This window comes from Engystomops pustulosus, chromosome 6, assembly GCF_040894005.1.
Source record: "Engystomops pustulosus chromosome 6, aEngPut4.maternal, whole genome shotgun sequence".
Lineage (NCBI taxonomy): Eukaryota > Metazoa > Chordata > Amphibia > Anura > Leptodactylidae > Engystomops > Engystomops pustulosus.
Window position 1 is genome coordinate 3,032,045 of NC_092416.1, and position 5,137 is coordinate 3,037,181.

A 5,137-nucleotide genomic window follows, 5' to 3' on the forward strand; every position below is an offset into this window, starting at 1 on the left:
TGTTGGGTGTGATGGTGTGGGGGGCATTGCTGGTGACACTGTTGGGTGTGATGGTGTGGGAGGCATTGCTGGTGACACTGTTGGGTGTGAGGGTGGGGGGGCTTTGCTGGTGACACTGGTGGGTGTGATGGTGTGGGGGGCTTTGCTGATGACACTGTTGGGTGTGATGGTGTTGGGGGCTGTGCTGGTGACACTGTTGGGTGTGGGGGCTTTGCTGGTGACACTGTTGGGTGTGACAGTGTGGGGGGCTTTGCTGGTGACACTGTTGGGTGTGATGGTGTGGGGGGCTGTGCTGGTGACACTGTTGGGTGTGATGGTGTGGGGGGCTGTGCTGGTGACACTGTTGGGTGTGATGGTGTGGTGGAGCTGTGCTGGTGTCACTGTTGGGTGTGATGGTGTGGGGGGCTGTGCTGGTGTCACTGTTGGGTGTGATGGTGTGGGGAGCTGTGCTGGTGACACTGTTGGGTGTGATGGTGTGGGGGGGGCTGTGCTGGTGACACTGTTGGGTGTGATGGTGTGGGGGGCTTTGCTGGTGACACTGTTGAATGGTATGGTGTGGGGGGCTGTGCTGGTAACACTGTGGGATGTGATGGTGTGGGGGGCTTTGCTGGTGACACTGGTGTGTGTGATGGTTTGGGGGGCTTTGCTGGTGACACTGTTGTGTGTGAGGGTGTGGGGGGCTTTGCTGGTGACACTGTTGAATGGTATGGTGTGGGGGGCTGTGCTGGTGACACTGTTGGATGTGAGGGTGTGGGGGGCTTTGCTGGTGACACTGTTGGGTGTGATGGTGTGGGGGGCTTTGCTGGTGACACTGTTGGGTGTGATGGTGTGTGGGCTTTGCAGGTGACACTGTTGGGTGTGACAGTGTGGGGGGCTTTGCTGGTGACACTGTTGGATGTGATGGTGTGGGGGGCTGTGCTGGTGACACTGTTGGGTGTGATGGTGTGGGGGGGCTGTGCTGGTGACACTGTTGAGTGTGATGGTGTGGGGGGGGGGCTGTGCTGGTGACACTGGTGGGAGTGATGGTGTGGGGGACTGTGCTAGTGACACTGTTGGGTGTGATGGTGTGGGTGGCTTTGCTGGTAACACTGTTGGGTGTGATGGTGTGGGGAGCTGTGCTGGTGACACTGTTGTGTGTGATGGTGTGGGGGGCTTTGCTGGTGACACTGTTGGGTGTGATGGTGTAGGGGGCTTTGCTGGTGACACTGTTGGGTGTGATGGTGTAGGGGGCTGTGTTGATGACACTGTTGGGTGTGATGGTGTGGGGGGCTGTGCTGGTGACACTGTTGGGTGTGATGGTGTGGGGGGCTGTGCTGGTGACACTGTTGGATGTGAGGGTGTGGGGGGCTTTGCTGGTGACACTGGTGGGTGTGATGGTGTGGGGGGCTTTGCTGGTGACACTGTTGGGTGTGAGGGTGTGGGGGGCTTTGCTGGTGACACTGTTGGGTGTGAGGGTGTGGGGGGCTTTGCTGGTGACACTGTTGAATGGTATGGTGTGGGGGGCTGTGCTGGTGACACTGTTGGATGTGAGGGTGTGGGGGGCTTTGCTGGTGACACTGTTGGGTGTGATGGTGTGGGGGGCTTTGCTGGTGACACTGTTGAATGGTATGGTGTGGGGGGCTGTGCTGGTGACACTGTTGGATGTGATGGTGTGGGGGGCTGTTCTGGTGACACTGTTGGATGTGAGGGTGTGGGGGGCTTTGCTGGTGACATTGTTGGGTGTGATGGTGTGGGGGGCTCTGCTGGTTACACTGTTGGGTGTGATGGTGTGGGGGGCTTTGCTGGTGACACTGTTGGGTGTGATGGTGTGGGGGGGGGCTGTGCTGGTGACATTGTTGGGTGTGATGGTGTGGGGGGCTTTGCTGGTGCACTGTTGGGTGTGATGGTGTGGGGGCTTTGCTGGTGACACTGTTGGGTGTGATGGTGTGGGGGGCTTTGCTGGTGACACTGTTGAGTGTGATGGTGGGGGGGGGGCTGTGCTGGTGACACTCTTGGGTGTGATGGTGTGGAGGGCTGTGCTGGTGACTCTGGTGAATGGTATGGTGTGGGGGGTGTTTGCTGGTGACACTGTTGGGTGTGATGGTGTGGTGGAGCTGTGCTGGTGTCACTGTTGGGTGTGATGGTGTGGGGGGCTGTGCTGGTGACACTGTTGGATGTGATGGTGTGGGGGGCTTTGCTGGTGACACTGTTGAATGGTATGGTGTGGGGGGCTGTGCTGGTGACACTGTTGGATGTGAGGGTGTGGGGGGCTTTGCTGGTGACACTGTTGGGTGTGATGGTGTGGGGGAGCTGTGCTGGTGACACTGTTGGGTGTGATGGTGTGGGGGAGCTGTGCTGGTGACAATGTTGGGTGTGATGTTGTGGGGGGCTGTGCTGGTGACACTGTTGAATGGTATGGTGTGGGGGGCTGTGCTGGTGACACTGTTGGATGTGATGGTGTGGGGGGCTTTGCTGGTGACACTGTTGAATGGTATGGTGTGGGGGGCTGTGCTGGTGACACTGTTGGATGTGAGGGTGTGGGGGGCTTTGCTGGTGACACTGTTGGGTGTGATGGTGTGAGGGAGCTGTGCTGGTGACACTGTTGGGTGTGATGGTGTGGGGGAGCTGTGCTGGTGACAATGTTGGGTGTGATGGTGTTGGGGCTTTGCTGGTGACACTGTTGGGTGTGATGGTGTGGGGGGCTGTGCTGGTGACACTGCTGGATGTGTGGTTGTGGTGGCTTTGCTGGTGACACTGTTGAATGGTATAGTTTGGGGGGCTGTGCTGGTGACACTGTTGGGTGTGATGGTGTGGGGGCTTTGCAGGTGACACTGTTGGGTGTGATGGTGTGGGGGGCTGTGCTGGTGACACTGTTGGGTGTGATGGTGTGGGGGAGCTGTGCTGGTGACACTGTTGGGTGTGATGGTGTGGGGAGCTGTGCTGTTGACACTGTTGGGTGTGATAGTGTGGGGGGGGGGCTTTGCTGGTGACACTGTTGTGTGTGAGGGTGTGGGGGGCTTTGCTGGTGACACTGTTGGGTGTGATGGTGTTGGGGGCTTTGCTGGTGACACTGTTGGGTGTGATGGTGTGGGGGCTTTGCAGGTGACACTGTTGGGTGTGATGGTGTGGGGGGCTGTGCTGGTGACACTGTTGGGTGTGATGGTGTGGGGGGCTTTGCTGGTGACACTGTTGGGTGTGATGGTGTGTGGGGGGCTGTGCTGGTGACACTGTTGGGTGTGATTGTGTGGGGGAGCTGTGCTGGTGACACTGTTGGGTGTGATGGTGTGTGGGGGGCTGTGCTGGTGACACTGTTGGGTGTGATGGTGTGGGGAGCTGTGCTGTTGACACTGTTGGGTGTGATAGTGGGGGGGGGTCTTTGCTGGTGACACTGTTGGGTGTGATGGTGTGGGGGGGCTGTGGTGATGACACTGTTGGGTGTGATGGTGTGGGGGGACTGTGCTGGTGACACTGGTGGGTGTGAGGGTGTGGGGGGGCTTTGCTGGTGACACTGTTGGGTGTGATGGTGTGGGGGGGCTTCGCTGGTGACACTGGTGGGTGTGATGGTGTGGGGGGGCTTTGCTGGTGACCCTGGTGGGTGTGATGGTGTGGTGGGATTGTGTTGGTGACACTGTTGGGTGTGATGGTGTGGGAGGGGCTGTGCTGGTGACACTGTTGGGTGTGATGGTGTGGGGGGGGCTGTGCTGGTGACACTGTTGGGTGTGATGGTGTGGGGGGGGCTGTGCTGGTGATACTGTTGGGTGTGATGGTGTGGGGGGCTGTGCTGGTGACACTGTTGGGTGTGATGGTGTGGGGGCTTTGCTGGTGACACTGGTGGGTGTGAGGGTGTGGGGGGCTTTGCTGGTGACACTGTTGGGTGTGATGGTGTGGGGGGGGGCTTTTCTGGTGACACTGTTGGGTGTGATGGTGTGGGGGCTGTGCTGGTGACACTGTTGGGTGTGATGGTGTGGGGGGCTTTGCTGGTGACACTGGTGGGTGTGATGGTGTGGGGGGCTTTGCTGGTGACACTGTTGGGTGTGATGGTGTGGGGGGGGGGCTGTGCTGGTGACACTGTTGTGTGTGACGGTGTGGGGGGCTGTGCTGGTGACACTGTTGGGTGTGACGGTGTGGTGGGGTTGGTGACACTGTTGGGTCTGATGGTGTGGGGGGCTGTGCTGGTGACACTGTTGGGTGTGATGGTGCGGGAGGCTGTGTTGGTGACACTGTTGGGTGTGAGGGTTTGGTGGGGTTGGTGACACTGTTGCGTGTGATGGTGTGGGGGCTCTGCTGGTGACACTGTTGGGTCTGATGTTGTGGGGGGCTGTGCTGGTGACACTGTTGGGGGTAATATTGGACCAGCAGGATGACCACAGCATCTTGCAGTGGCTGCTTTTCCATCCAGTTTGTGTTTAGTTGAACCATCCTCCAAGCTGTGTAAGGGCTGTGTGTATGAGAGTTATGGGAGGCTCCGCCAGATGATCTGCTCTCCACAGTCACCAGACCTGAACCTAATCCGGATGGTTTGGGGTGAGCTGGACCGCAGAGTGAAGGCAAAAGGGCTAATAAGTGCTGAGTATCTCTAGGATCTCCTTCAAGACTGTGGGAGACCATTTCAGGTGACTACCTCTTGTATCTCTCCAGGTGACTACCTCTTGTATCTGATGAAGAGAAGCCCAGACCGTGCAGAGCAGTGACCACAGCACAAGGAGCTGGAGTATAAGAGACTGTGCAGAGCAGTGACCACAGCACAAGGACCTGGAGTATAAGAGACTGTGCAGAGCAGTGATCACAGCACAAGGACCTGGAGTATAAGAGACTGTGCAGAGCAGTGACCACAGCACAAGGACCTGGATGATAAGAGACTGTGCAGAGCAGTGATCACAGCACAAGGAGCTGGAATATAAGAGACTCTGCAGAGCAGCGACCACAGCACAAGGAGCTGGAATATAAGAGACTGTGCAGAGCAGTGACCACAGCACAAGGAGCTGGAATATAAGAGACTGTGCAGAGCAGTGACCACAGCACAAGGACCTGGAATATGAGAGACTGTGCAGAGCAGTGATCACAGCACAAGGCCCTGGAATATAAGAGACTGTGCAGAGCAGTGATCACAGCACAAGGACCTGGAGTATAAGAGACTGTGCAGAGCAGTGATCACAGC